Raw genomic sequence first — 15763 nt, forward strand, 5'->3', positions numbered from 1 at the left:
CCTGAAACTGAGAAGCTTTTGTAAGGCAAAGGACACCGTCAGCAAGACAAGAAGGCAACCCAGAGATTGGGAAAAGATATTCACTAACCCCACATCTGACAGAGGGTTGATCTCTAAAATTTACAAAGAACTGAAGAAGCAAGTCTCCAAAAAACCAAAGGATCCAATCAAAAAGTGGGGTACAGAACGAAATAGAGAATTCTCAGTAGAGGAGTCTAAAATGGCTGAGAGGCACTTGAGAAAGTGCTCAACATCCTTAGCTATCTGGGAAATGCAAATCAAAGCAACTCTAAGATACCATCTTACTCCTGTCAGAATGGCTAAAATCAAAAACACCAATGACAGTTTATGCTGGAGAGGTTGTGGAGAAAGGGGAACACTCCTCCATTGCTGGTGGGAGTGCCAACTCGTGCAGCCACTTTGGAAACCAGTATGGAGATTCCTCTGGAAAATGGGAATCAGTCTTCCACAAGACCCAGCAATTCCACTCTTAGGCATATACCCAAAAGATGCACATTCATACAACAAGGCCATCTGTTCCACTATGTTCATAGCAGCATTATTTGTAATAGCCAGAACCTGGAAGCAACCTAGATGCCCCTCAACTGAAGAGTGGATAGAGAAATTGTGGTACATTTACACAATGGAGTACTATTCAGCGGAAAAAAAACAATGGAATCTTGAAATTTTCAGGCAAATGGATGGCACTAGAAGAAACCATCCTGAGTGAGGTAACCCAGTCACAAAAAGAGAAACATGGTATGTACTCACTCATGAATGGATTTTAGACATGAATCAGGGGAGTGCCAGTGTACAATCCCACTGCCAGAGGATCTGGGAAACAGAACTTTCATCCAGAGACTGACTGAAGCAGAGGCAGACACCCACAGCTAAACACTGCACTGAACTCCTGGAAGCCAGTGACAGAAAGGGAGAAATGATGAGCAAAGGAGTTAAGACTGGGCTGGTTTAACCCACAGAAACAGTTGACCTGAACAAGGGGGAGCTCTTGGACCCCAGATTGATGGCTGTGTGGAAAGCATGGGACTGACTCAGACCCCCTGAATGTGGGTGTCAGTGAGGAGACCTAAGTAATCTATGGGGCCTTGGGTAGTATTTATCCCTGGCGTACAAATAGACTTTGAGTGCCCATCCCACAATGAGGGAGGCTCTCTCAGCCTGGACTCTCAGGGGAGGGCCTAGATCCTGCCCTGGATGAAATGACAGACTTGGAAAATCCACCATGGAGGGCCTCACCTTCCCTGGGGATCAGAGTGGAGATTGGGTGGGGGGTTGGGGGGTCTCGTGGGAAGGACGGGGAAGGAGAGGGAAAGGAAGCTAGGATTGATATGTGAAACAAGCTTGTTTCTAACTTAAATAAAATAATAATAATAATAAAATTGCCAAAGAAACTATGGAATTAATTCTTAAAAATAAATGAGAAATCTGAAATAGATAAGGCAAATTTTGATCATCTATGGCGATTACATAGTTACACATTGTATAGTCTAGTGGGTTACAAAGTTTCATGATTAATAATTTGGATGATTTATTTTGTAAAAGCAGGAAACAGACAAAGTGCCAGCTCTTGGCTTGGGAAATCTCTGGTGCTGGCTGAGCCCAGCCCAGCTTGAGGACCCCAGGCCAGCTGACGTGACTGTGGAGCTGGAAGGCATTTCATCCGACAGGGGCCACCCAGAGCAAGTGAGGAGAGTGGGTGGGGGCGCCTCAGAGGGCACTGAAGGTGAGGCCATCTCTACCCTGCCGGAAGATGACCTGTGAGCCACACGCCTTCCAGGCAGCAGCACCTGGCTAGGCCCCTTCCTCCCCGGACCTAACAGCCAAGTTTGTTCCAGGGACTTCAGCAATGGTTCAGGTGGCTACCCAGTCCCTGGGAGCTCTATGACAAAGGCTGCTTTTTAGAGTTTGTGATTGATTGACAGTCACAGTGTGTGACTGATTGACAGCCTTCTTTTAAATAATGCACAATTGTGTGCTAACAGGGCACGTGGCTCTGAATCCTCCTTCTCCCCCTCTCAGAGTTCTGAGAGTTAAAATGTTGACCTATTCCTTTTCGTCTTCTCCCACCTCTTCTCTAAGCCTCTCTGAGGACTGAGCCCAGGCCTTGTGCGTGCAAGGCAAGAACCCTTAGCTAAGCTGTATTTCCAGCCCATTTATCCCTCTTCTCCTTTCTTGAAATCTGTGCTTCCTGCAGCCTCCACTATCTATGTCCAATCAGACACAGGGAAGCTAAGGTGCTTGTCACATGTGTCCCCAGTCAGTGCTTCGGTTCAGATCTCCCCTCTCTTTGGGACTTTACTGCGCCCTAAGTGGCCTCCCTTTTAGAATGGTATTCTCCCCCTTCTTTCAAAGCCCACTGCAAGGGTCCGCTCTGCAGACAGAGCTTTGCTCTGGGCCCTGTTGCATTGGAGGCCTCAGCTCCCTGAGGGCAGGCCTGCTTCCTAGGTCACACTGGAACCCAGCCTCCAGCTGGCTGCAGGGTACAGAGCACAGCGCATGCAACATTTGCTGAACAAGTCACCTTTTTTATTTTGTATAAACTGCAAATATAATTTTAATTGGATTACCAACTTATTCAAACACTATTCAGCTCTACTTAAACAAAGAAGCCGTTATTCACCGAGGAACCCAGAGATGCTGGCTATAGGCAGGCAGAACACTGGAGGCTCTTCAGAGCTCCACTTACACAGAAGAGGGCTATATTTGGGAGCCAATTAATTTCGCAATGTCAAAAACTAATGCATTTAAGATTCTGCTGTTCACATGCATTCTTCTCCATTAAAACAGTTTAACCATGCAGTGCCTGACACTGTCTCAGTGTGTGTGAGGCTTTCATCCAGGGGACCTCCAGGTTGCCAGGCATAACTGGCACTTACACCTCACTTCTAAAGCTGCAGTTAATTTTAGGAAACCTTCAAGTGGCCACACTGTCACAAAAGTGAGGCGCCCCCACCCACTCTCCTCACTTGCTCTGGGTGGCCCCTGTCGGATGAAATGCCTTCCAGCTCCACGGTCACGTCAGCTGGCCTGGGGTCCTCAAGCTGGGCTGGGCTCAGCCAGCACCAGAGATTTCCCAAGCCAAACACAAATGTTTCTGTGATGGTGTCTAAGAGGTAGGTCTGCTCTCCATTGCCCTTCTCCGGCATTCCGCTCTCCAAGACCACCTCACCTTCAGCCCTGTCTACTCCTGACGAGCTGACAGCTGTGAAACTGGCGACGATGACAATGGGGACAATAGTGGCATTTACTGACATGCACTTTATAGTTGATCTATGCAGAACTGGCTGCCTCCCTTCCCTTGAAGCTGCTCTTATCCTCACCAGAGTGGCTCCGCCCTCGTTCTCAGTCTCTGGCTTCTTCACTCGAGGGTCCCCGTCCTTCCTGAGCTGGCTGAGTGGAGCAGGGACAGGGCCCAGGGCCTTTGTTCCAAGAGCTCATTTCCAGCAGCTGGCCCTGCAGGCACTTGTCTCACAAGCCTGCCCGACGTGGGGATTGTCACCCTCTTCTCTAGGGCTTCCCCTATGTCATTCTCAAGACAAACTCCAATTCTTCCTCCCCAGCACTCCATGGCTGATTCTGGGAAGTCAGTGGGGAGCCTGCCTACCCCTTTCCTGTCTGCATGTCCACACAGCAGAGGCATACTGCTGCCATACCTCCCCAGTCTCCTGCTTTAGATAAGGACAACTCTCTAGCTGCCACTCCAGTCTCTATCAGCTGATCCCAGAGAAATGAAAACCAGCTCCTGCCACCAGGGCTTCTGCTGAACTCAGAACAAACCCTGTGCTCCTCACTTAGCTCCACGACTAGGTCCAGTGCTACGGTGGGGAGTCTGATGGCCCTTAAACAAGTGAACTGAGTCCCTAGCCTCTTAAGGCACAGCTACAGAATTTGGGATGGTGTTCAGACGACCAGTGCCTTGGCTGTCCTGAAGGTCATGTGGCATTCAGCAGCAGGGACAGAGAAATGAAAATACCTCGCATGACCTTGCCCCACAGTCTTTTAGGGAGAACCCACCGAATGGTAATAGCTAACTCACAGGTACCCAGAGGATGTACACCCCTTGTGACTGTCATCCTCCCTTCTTAAAGGGAGGGACCTGTGGCCCCGCTCTCCTTAGCTGTACAGAGTGTAATTAACACAGTTCAAGGCTGAGTGGGTTAATATATGGACGAGGACCTCTGTAGCGGATCCTTTGCTTCCAGAGACTTGTGACCATTTACTCACTGATGCTCAAATTATTTTAGCATTGGGGGGTGTTGGAGAGATGGCTCAGAGGTTAAAAGCACTGGACTGGCCTTCCAGAGGTCCTGAGTTCAATTGCCAGCAACCACATGGTGGCTCACAACCATCTATAATGAGATCTGGTGCCCTTTTCTGGTGTGTAGGCAAATATGCAGACAGAACACTATATATGTAATAAAAATAAGTAAATAAATTTTTAATAAAAAATAAATTATTTTAGCGTAAAACAAAAGTCTTTTACTTTACAAAGAGATAGGTTTTTTTTATAGATTAGCAAATGAAAAATTGCTGTTTCACAATCTTCATGGTTTTCCAAGAATGGTCAAAATAGGTGATATTAAACCTATGGACGACAGTCTGGATCTCTCCTCCTGTACAAGGACCACCTCATAGAAAAAGATGATGGCTACTGGTTCCCATCACGGTCCTGTCCTGCCATGATTTGGACATGGTCCATGTGCTGGGGGCGTGGTTCCCAGGTTAGTGCTTGGGAGGGTGCTCTGAGGACACAAACCAGGCTCCAACCTGTACTCTCTGGGCTTGTGCACTGAGGCACTTTCTCCCACAACCCCCACTCAAGGATGGAGCCAGAGACCCTCAGAGAACTCAGCTGTTGCCAATGCCATGCATTTGAACTTTCCAAACTGTGAGCTAAAAAAGCTTTCATTTTTCATGTTTATGTGTTTCCAGACAGGGTCTCATTCTGGGGTCCAGGCTCTCCTTACCTCCAACAACAAGCCTCCCTCATCAGCCTCCTGTGCTGGGGTTATAGCATAAACCACAACATCTGGCCGAGTCGCTGTGTTGGCAGCTCTGTAACAAACACCCGAGATAACATGCTCAAAAACACAAAGGTTCGTGGTTCTGGAGGTTTCAGATCATGGTCAGGCTGACCCGCTGCTTCTGGGCCTGTGGGAGGCAGCATGCTGTGGTGGAGGAAGCTGTTCACTCCATGGCAACCAATAAGTAAGGATCAGGGTGAGGAAGGGCTGGAATCCTATAACGCCCTTTGAGAGCTTGTCCTCAGTGACCCAAGACCCCCCACTTCTGAAAGCTTCTCCCATGTCAAGCTTAGAGCTAAGCCTTTATGCCCGCACCTGGGGGCATTCCAGAATCCGGTACAGCAAGCGCTTGCTGGGACCCATCCCAGTGTGGAAGGTCAGACCACACAGTCTGGCTCCACATGGGAGATGCTCAGGAAGGACTCATTACATGAATGATTCTGTAATCACAGCCATTTCTTTCTTCCTGTCTACTCAAAGAGTAAAGATCCACCTTCACATTAGAAATAGCTAATTGCAAGAGAACAAAAGGACCAGATTAATGTGACATTTATAAATCCCTAATCAAAGCAATTCCATACAATAACCATCTTCCTGGAAGGAAGAAACCCTGTGACCAAATTAACCAAGTCATAAATGTAGCCAGGAAAGCCCTCCACACCAGGAGTAATCGTAATCACTGGGGGAGCTCAGCTACTGCCCCTTGGGGTAATTTTAGAATTTAGGGCTCCACCAGTAGAGCAGGGAAATATTGAATTTTTTTTTCAAGCAAACTCAAGTGGAAAGGCTACACAATACAAGAGAAGTATTGATGGCACTTAACACAAATCTATAATGTTCTTAAGCATGTCTTTAAGTTATTATCCCTATTTTCCATGTGCTGTTTAACTAAAACACAAATTCCTGCGGCATAAAATGCTATCGGTTAACATCTGGGGGTAGAGCCTGGGAGTCGGCGCCGGCCTGGCACACACATGGTCCTGAGCTAGGTCCACACCAAGCCCAGCTAAATGCAGGGAGAGTATTGCCACGCGTGTGAGAGGACATGACGCACTTGGGATCTCCAACACTCCTGAAACAGCTAAGATGATGCAGCTTTACAGACCACGAAAATAAGGACTTGTACAGGTTTCTGAGTTTTGTCATGATCCCCATGGTATAAACAGCACCCACTTCCAGCACGAAGCAGTTTGGAATGAGCGACGTCCTAATTCCCATCTTGTTTATAAATCTTTGTTTTCATTTACATGGGATTGTTTATAATTGGCTAATGATCACCACCAATCTTTTTTAATGGTAAAAAAGGGGAATTATGGTATGGGTATGGTTTTTCATTTATTGATACAAATTCAAGGTCAATTTTGTGATATGTATATTTTTCCTCTTGATTAAGTATTGTGCTTATACTGATCTTTTAAAACATAATGCATAATTAAATACAGATTATAGATAGTTACTTATAATAGTCAGAACTTATAGTTAGGTAAGTTAGGTTTTCTAGATATACAGAAATATATTTGAGATAGATAGGCAGTCTTCAAACCTTTCAAAGACCTTCAGAAAATGACATTTAAAATGGTTTAGGGTTTTTCTTGACAATGAGAAATGTCTGCTCCTGGCAGCACCAATTAAGTCTGAGAGGAAGATGGGCATCGAAGAAACTCGTTATAGAGTTTGCTTTCAACATGGCAAGATTAGCCATTTGGGCAAGAAACTGCTCTTGCCTAGACTGCTGGACTGTGGCTGTATAAACTGGACATGCAGGTCCCACAGGAAAGTGACTGCTAAACTCAAATAGTCCTTCAGGGTTCCTGTTTCATGGAGGAGTCTGCCAGACTTTCTGCAGGACACAGAAAAATGACTGACAGACTGCCAATGCAGATGGACAGTTTAAAATTTCCTGCTTTGCTGAGAAGTCTTCCAGACACACTGTGGCCTATGGGCTGAAGTTGAATGCCCCAACATTACAGAGGAACTTCGGATGACTGTCCAGGCAGTAAGATGTCTCTGTCAATCCTAGTGTTTATATATTATCCTTCTGTGGTCTTTGATGGAGTTGAAGACAGATAATTATATATTTCCTTAGTTATGATAAAAGATAAGCTACATATAGAACTTTGGACTCACAAGGATGGGATGGATGATATTTTCTTTAAATATTGCTGAATGTTGATAGACAAAATATTGTACCTGTGTTCTTACTTGATAACTGTTCTGTTATATATAATTTGACTATGTTAAAGTTAAGACCTTTCTTTTTGTTTAGACAGAAAAGAGGAGATGTTGGGGAAATCCTGTGTATATGTCAATAAAGTGCTTTTGGCCAATAGGGAACCAAGATAGGTGGGACTAGCAGTCCAGGAGGACTCTGGGAAGGAGAAACACAGGAGTCAAGATGTAACGCCATGGGGTAGGAAGACCGGAAACTTCTCCGGTAAGGGACATACTTAGATTAACAATTATGGGGTAATTACTTAAGTCAGAGCTAGCCAATAAGAAACAAGCAAGGCCAACAGCTTCATAATTAATATAGCCTCCTGTGTGTTTATTTGGGACTGGTGGGGCTCTGGAACCAGGCTGGTGAGAAGGCTTCCCTTTACAACACCCTATCTCAAAAAGATTAAGTCCCCAATTTAAAGGGCACAGTCTCCCATTTGGTGCTATTGCAAAGTAAAGGAACCCTTATGAGGTGGGGCCTAGTGGGAGGAGGTTAGGTCATTGGTGATGCGCCCTTTCAAAGAGATGCATTTTATTTTACATGGGCCTGTGCATCTGTGTGTAGGTTTGTGTTTATGCCCACAGAGGACAGAAAGGGTGTCAGACCCTTTGGAAGTAGAGTTACAGGTTGTGAGCCACCCCACATGGGTGCTGGGAACTAAACGTCAGTCCTCTGCAAGAGCAGCCTGAGCTGTTAAAACCACTAAGACATCTTTGCAGCCTCCAGGGACTGTAGAACCCCAGGCCCCAGGCCCTGTAGGAAGAGCAGATTCCTCTGTGTGCTCCCAACACAATGTGCTGCCTATCACAGGTCCAAAAGCAACAGAGTCAATCCACTGTGTATTGAAACCTCCAAAACTGTGAGCCAAATCAAGGTGAATTTATTCATAGATTCTTCTAGAAATGAAAACTGACCAGCACATCTGGAGAATGGAGACAGAATCCTTCCCAAGACCACAGATGGCATGGATTGGACAGAATCACCTATGGTTGGTTCCCACATTTAATGGATCAAGGAAAGAGAAACATGACTTCTCAAGTGCAGGGTGGGCTGGAGCAGCACATTAGCCGTGATGCTTGCCACCAGGAGCAGCTTCTCTCAGCTGTTGATCAGCACCAAGTGACTACAGCAGGAATGACACAAGGACCTTTACAGGGCCTCTTCCAGGAATGGGAAAGTGTAGCCTCAGCAACCTATGAGGCTGATGTGGGATCCAGCACTAACCATGCCTGGTTCAAACCCGACTCTGCCCAAGTCCTGGGACATACATAGAAACAGTAAAATGACATCAACGATACTTGCTAGAGTCTAAATTAAATCAGAAAGTTCCTGTCTCAAGTAACCCTTGTAAATCTAGTGGCAAGGATGACAGGGAGGACAGAGGAGCCAGAGAGAAACCACAGGTGTCCACTCCTTTTCATTCCTGAGTGCTCTTCAAGGGCTGCCTCTGGCTCCCGGAGCTACCCCTTAAAACCTGACGGCTTATGAACATGGCAGGCCTGTGCCAAATTCCCACTAATGATTTTACAGTATAAATTAACTGGAGCGAACACTTTGAGTTATGTGACAGCTTCCAGGAGAACCTATAAAAATAGCTGGAATCAGAGAATGGCCATTCGATGCACAGAAGTTTCTCATTAATTTAATTTCTCCTCTCCTTCCGGCTCGTGACCCTCTTTTGTCAGAGCTAGAAAGGAGTGTGGGAGCAAGCACCAGTCTCTGGCTATTGGGACAGGTAGAACTAATAAACAGCAAAACGAGTTCAAGATTCGCTAAAACCATCATAAAACATAGCTGCTTCTTTATATTTATATAGAAGCAGTTTATATAAATCTGTTCCGTCTACTGGGGACTTTTGTATGTGCTATCTCATCTGACTTGGCATCATATATTGTGCACTCACCACAGCCTGGAACATCCATGTACTGTCTCAGTTGTCACAGTGACCCGTCATTATCTCTGTTTTCGTAGGTGACGTGCAGTGTAGGCAGGCTGATCATGGAAGACTAGAACATGTCTTTCAGGTCCCAGCAAAATCCATGTTGTCACGGGGCACTGTTCCCTGACCCCTGTTTCACCCCAGGAAATAAGCACAATAGCCCAACATTTGGGCCTCTCGGGGAGGAAACAGCACCTTTGGAGATGGGTGAAACCTGGGGAAGACAGTGTGACAAGGGCCTACTGCTCGCAGGCCCTCCCTCTGGTTCCCCACAGCCCTGCGTGTGGCTTGCAGGGGAGGCCTCGCTCTGGACTGAGCATTGGGAAAGCTCATCTGCCTGAAGGTAGAGGTCACATTCTCTGGGGTCGCCTCTTCCATAATGAAGGTGAGATACAGGTTCTTCTCTTTATTTCTGGATCTTGTTCTCAAGCAATTCTGAACTAGGTGGGCGAGGGGGCTCCTTCTGATCTCCTTTTATGGTCCCATCTGACCTCTACCTTACAGAGAGAGCACCCGGAAGGACAAGGGGTTCCGTGTGCTCAGGTGCATGATAAGAATTACACTGTATGAGGGCGACTCCTTTGACTCAAGTTATGGCACGCAGTTTAATGAGAAAAGGGGAGTAGGGTGATACTATAGAAATGTCTTAAGCATGAAACAAACGAGAAAAGAAAGCACAAATCCAAGCGAATGCACTGTCGATAGTGTGTGCCAAACTTCCCCCGGGGCAGAGGCCTAAATCTAAAGCAGAATACACGGTAACCAGAATGCCAGCAGGCACCTAGGACAGATGCTTAGCCAGATGTTTCCCAACTATCAAGCAAGGTCTAAGACCACTTTATGGAGACTAGTAGGTCTTTACAATACACAAACCCCAAAACCCAAAGGACCCCATGTGGGATGTGGCCACACTCACAAGCTAAGTACATTTACTGGAGCTATGCCTGTGGCTGGGGTGCGACCCTCCAGCCTGAGACTGACTGCCGTAAGGGAGAACAACAGAGCTGATGGGCTATCAGAGCAGGCAGGGCCCTCAGCAGTTGCTCTGACGTCGTATCTCTGGCTGTGATGAGATACCCTGACAAAAGGAACTCAGGAGTTCATCCAACTCACAAGTCCAGGCTACATCGATCATTGAGAGGAGGTCAAGGCAGGAGCTTAGGCAGCCGGTTCCTTATTCAAAGCCAAGAGCAGAGAGAGCCAGAACAAACAGCCCTTCTCATCATGCATTTCAGGGTTCAGCCCATGAGGTCTTCCAACCTCAGTTAACATCAAGGTAGTCCCCACACGGACACGCCCACAGGCAAATCTGTTCTAGGAAATCCCTCAGTCGAGACTCCTCTCTCAGGTGATGCCAGGTTGACAGCTAAAAACTAACCAGCTGATGGAAGCGGCAGAGATGACTGCAGTTGAAAACACCGGCTGCTCTTTCAGAGGACCCAGGCCCAACTCTGAGCACCCACATGGCAGCTCACAACTGTCTGTTACTCCAGTTCCCTGGGGGAAGGGGGGCACGAAGCTCCCTTCTGGCCTCCATGGGCATGGCACACGTTTTGTGCATGGACATACACACAAGCAAAACTCCATGTGCATAAAAAACAAAAGCAAAACAAAACCCAGCACAGCAGTGGACTCCAAGCCCCTTGGGAAGACGCAGGAAGCTGGACACGTGTTACATGGCGTCCAAAGGCCCAACGTGGCGGCTCCCCCATAGCACATATAAAAGAAATGAGCCAGTGATAGAGCCAGGCCTGCTACTTAAGGTCTCCTTGCTGATCTAAACCGCCTGCATAGTTTAGGCTGGGCTTGAACACATCATGATCCTCCTGCTTCAGCCTTCCAAAGGCTGGAATTGCGTGCATGAGCCGCCATGCCTGGCATATTAATCAGAGACATTGCTGTCAGGTCACTTCAACACTACACATAGGTCAACTGAGCAGCAGTGGAAAGATGCCTCACAAGGCGAGGTACAGCCTGGGTCACACCACAGAAGACACAGAGGTCACATCTAAAATCGTCGAGATGAGGATCCTTCTGTTCGCTAGCTGCATGCACTAGCTCGAAAGCTTCAAAGATGCTAGTCAGGAGCTTGGGTAGAAGCTCCACACATAATGACGCCCTTATGAAGCATCCAGACTACAACACCGAGAAAACGGCCTTCTGTATTCACAACTATTTTAAGAACCACAACCCTGTCTCTCTTCTTCAAGCTAATTAAGGCTTGTAAGGAGGGCTGAAGGGCTTCTTGTGACTGCCACGGGAAGCAGATCACTCCGGTTAGAAGCAAGTGGCGGGGCAGTGAGGGACTGTCAGATTCACTTCACACAAGCACGGCCACTGTAGACAAGAACTACAGCTCCCAATTAGGCTGGCCTAGAATATCCGGCACCTCATATCTGCAGAGTCTAAGTGTTTTTAAAAGACGAAATCTTCCTTTTTATTTTTAACTCTCTCTCCTAAATAATAAACCATGCGCACTTATAAAACGGTTGCATTTTTGCAACATGGCAGACAGTATAGATGAACAAACCACAGCCCAAGGAAGAGTGGAGACTGGTCCAAGGTTAAGTTCAACGTGTGCTGTGGAAAGAACCTCGCCTCCTAGCTGCCTTCCAGGGGACACTGCTTTTATTTAGGGTCCCCACCCAGGTGGCATGACAAAAACTTCGTGGAAATTAGAGGAACAGCTTTCAATGTGAGGCACAAAGGGAGCGGATGCTTTGCACCAAGGATAACTTTAATTAGACCAGTTACGTGGGCACTGCCGACTTTCTTCAGTTTTGCTGAACTCCATTACATTGTCCATTTGTTTAGGCAAATTCCTGTCTTTGAAAAAATAAAATACATAACTTTCATGGTGAAAAGCTGCATACAGATGGCCCTCTGCATCAGTGGGGTCTCTGCCCAAGGATTCAACTCAGGATAGGAAATACTAGGAAAGAAACTGCATTTATTGACAGTGGATAGCCTGTTTTCAAAGGTAATATCCTAAACAATGCAAGGCTCCGGCAGCATTGACATTGTAGTAAGAGTCGGCAGATAACGAAGTATATGGGGTGGGAGGTTACGTGCATACACTCTGCCATTCTGTGTAAGGGACTCGAGCATTCACAGATTTGGGTTCTATGGGAGACGCTCGGAAGGACAACTGCATTTCAGTATGTGTCCTTTTGTGAGAACTGTAACAACATTAATGCTGGTGATATTAGTCCTGTGTGCTCAGCCCTGTGATAGTAGGTGATCACAACCATAAGGCTAATTACTACACAGTCACCACTGACAAAGACGCTTCCCCATCCAGGCAGCATTCCTGCTGTTAGGCTCAGTGACTCATTTTACCACCACAACACTCTTGCTACACGGCTGTTACCATCACACACATTTTACTCATGGAGAAACTGAGACTCAGGGAAGTCAGCTGCCCCAGATTTCACAGAGCAAATCCAGGCCCAGAGGTTTCTGAAACTGCCTCCTACAAGCCTGTCTGTAAGAGTATTGCTTCAAACACTATTTCCAGCAAGGACATTTCGAGACCCAAGGGCAAACTGAAGGGTAGGAGGACGGCGTGTTCTCCACAGCCATGCTGGCCTTCTCCATGGCACGGAGCCAAGGAGCTCTGCTACTTATCTTCCCGAGGGAAAGCAGAGCTCACAAGGCAGGGCCGGCAGACAGAACTGAAACACCAGGGGTTCGGAGCGCCCGTGAAATTTGGGAGCCAGGCAGAGTTCGTCTACTGTTCCATCTTAAAGTATTCATGAAGCAAAGGAGCACTTCCACACTCAATAATTAAATGACTAAAATCTGCAGGTCAATACATTTGCCGGTCATGAAGGACACATTCCTAAAAGGACCGAGCTTTGAGGCTGCCATGTCACAGTGCAAAAAAACAAACAAACGAGACAAAAGGGTTGCTGCTGCCTACAGAAAAAAATTTCCCGTCACTCGGTCTGCTGGAGAGAAAGGCTGAGTCAAAACCAAGGACTTTGCCTGCAATCCTGCTGTGGGAGAACGAAGAAGGACTGGGTGGGGGAGGGGCCTGCCACTTCTCCCTCGTTAGAAGAATTGTTTTAAATGGATTCGAGGACCTTACAGGTTAGGTTTGACAATCATTAATACTTTGTCTTAGGAAATCCCCACAGAGAGGCAGGGCAAAGGAAGCAGAGGAACAAGAATGTGAGTCTGTGGCGCGATGCTTTTTACAGTGCTCTGGTTTCGAGCATTATGGACAGAGTTCAGTTAGACTAGAGCATCCTTGCTCTTGGAGTTATTGGGAAACTGCATCTCCAGAGGGTCCTTCCCCGGGGCACTGTCCACTGAGTCATACTGATCATCACAGCACTGGAACCCAGAGGAGGGGCTGAAGAAACTGCTGACTCGGCAGACTTAAGGCGGAGCACCTGCGGATGGGGGCCGTCGGGCTGACATGGCCTGGCGGGTCTTTCTCGCCATCCCGGTGGCCCAGTTGGCTATGCTAAAGGGGCTATTGTGATTTAGTCCTCACTCTAGGTGAGGCTACCCTGGCCTCTCTCTCTCTTACCCCACCCAGCCTCACACTGGTGATAGTCCATCTTCAGGAGGCTCTGGTGCTACCCTCCAGAGCCCATCTTCCCAAGCCCCTGATCATAGATTGCCAAGGCCTGAGCCAGAAGAAATCTAAGTTCAGGGTGTCTCTACAGACAGCACAGTTTAGCTCCAGGCCCTCTCCTGACAATCCACTCTACCCAGAACCCTGTTTTCTCCCCCTCACTCCCCTGGCTCTCATCCCCTCAGAATGCCACTGAGGCCTCACAATGGCACATGACTGAACACACCCAAGTACCATAATTAAATACTCACAGATCCCAAAGAAATCTTGCCCTCAGACTCTGGCTGCAGTCCTTGCCCTGGGTTCCAAACTCAAGAGTTGAACGAGGGATTATTGAAACCAAAGAGACACACCAACAGAAAGCCCATACCCTCTAGACTTCCATTCCAGATACCTAGAGCTACAGCAGCATGCCTGCAGGGCTGGTGTCTGCCTTTCTAAGAAGAAGGCCTGTCTGGTGTCCTCTAGATCTCAGAGATGGTCAAGGCGTGTCAGAACCAGGTTGGGAAGAGACTGCTATGGATAGAGCTCTCTCTCTCCCCGTTTGTGTGTGTGTGTGTGTGTGTGTGTGTGTGTGTGTGTGTGTGTGTGTGTCAGAAGGCTGGGATCTCAACTGTACTCCTTCCGGGGTATCACAAGTACTAGGGGTAGGCCTGCACTCGAACTGAAGAGCATGTGGGTAGCATGCACCAAGCCCCTAGAAAGAACCCAATAGACACTTGGAGAGAAAATGTACCCAGAGATCTGTTTTGATCCCTTGTTTGATCCTCACAGCTATTATGGATTGGATCTACAAAGTTCATGAGTTGAAGGCTTGTCCCCCTGCGCAGCAATGTTCAGAAGCAGGCCCAGTTACCTAGACCACGATGGTTCTGATTTCACCAATGAGTTCATCCATTGCTGGATGCATACTTAATGGGCTCTTGGGAAACAGAGGGAACTGTAGGAAGAGGAAGACGCATCCAGCGCATGCTCACAAGGGGATATTGTGTGCCCTTTCTCTGCTGTCATGAGGTAAGTGGTCATGCTCTAAAGTACGCTGACCATGAGTGTCTGGATTATCACAGGCCCTCAGAACAATGGAGACAGCGACTGAGACTGACTGTGGCCCCTCGGAGGCTGAGAGCTAGGATTACCCCTTCCTCCTTTGAGTTGTTTGCCTTAAGCATTGATCTAATACTCCAACCAAGCAGCAATGTAAGCGCCATTATCCCCACAGTACAGAGTGGGAAGGCAGGCTTCAGGGAGGCTGAGTGGTTTGCTCAGTCATAGGTTCACAGTCTGAACTCATGTATACCCTCCTCGAGCTGACTTTCCTTAACGCCACAGTTATTTGACCTTGACTTGGTTACTTCCGACTGGTTGGAACTCAAGACTCTTTTGAGTCAGTTCTTAACATTGCAGGCAAGGAAGTTTTTGGTTTTCCCTTTCCTTCACTGAGCTTAACGTTCTCTGCAAACTTCGGGCCTGGCTTCCTTGTTCTGTCACTGGTGCCTGCAGAGACATTACCCCATTTCCTGCTACAGTCTTTGAAGCTACAGCGGTTTCTGCTCCTGGATGTTTCTTCTTAGTTGAAACATCCTCAGTGACTCCCTTTTCCCTCCTAGCAGAGGATTTCCAGACCCTCTACTTAATCAGGCCTCCGAGGACAGAGTCTAGTCTCTGTCCCCGATGGTACTTCACAAGGTTCATCGTGTGCAGAAATTCCCCCTCAGTCAATTTGGCATGCAATTTGGCTTATTCCTCCTACCAGCAAGAGACAGAGTCCTAAGACCCAGAGCTGAGGACAGTCTCACTGTTCCTGGGGTTTTCTGCCTGTAGCATGGGGTGAGGTCATGGGATTGTGCTGCACACAGTTGGGGTGCGCGTCAGTAACTGGGGTGACTAAGATAGCAGAGCATGTGCGCGCGCGGGTGTGTGGGTAAAGATGGTGATGATGTTAATGAGCCTGTGCAGAGCTGGCTGGGGAAGCCACA

At 47.6% G+C, this 15763-nt stretch overlaps 1 protein-coding gene across 5 annotated transcripts in view; it reads right to left on the bottom strand.

Moving 5' to 3' along the window:
- Ttll11 (tubulin tyrosine ligase like 11) overlaps positions 1-15763 on the bottom strand; it is a 244964-nt gene that overhangs the window by 121566 nt on the left and 107635 nt on the right. The window lies entirely within an intron of this gene.

This window comes from Mesocricetus auratus, unplaced genomic scaffold, assembly GCF_017639785.1.
Source record: "Mesocricetus auratus isolate SY011 unplaced genomic scaffold, BCM_Maur_2.0 Super-Scaffold_100047, whole genome shotgun sequence".
Classification (NCBI taxonomy): domain Eukaryota; kingdom Metazoa; phylum Chordata; class Mammalia; order Rodentia; family Cricetidae; genus Mesocricetus; species Mesocricetus auratus.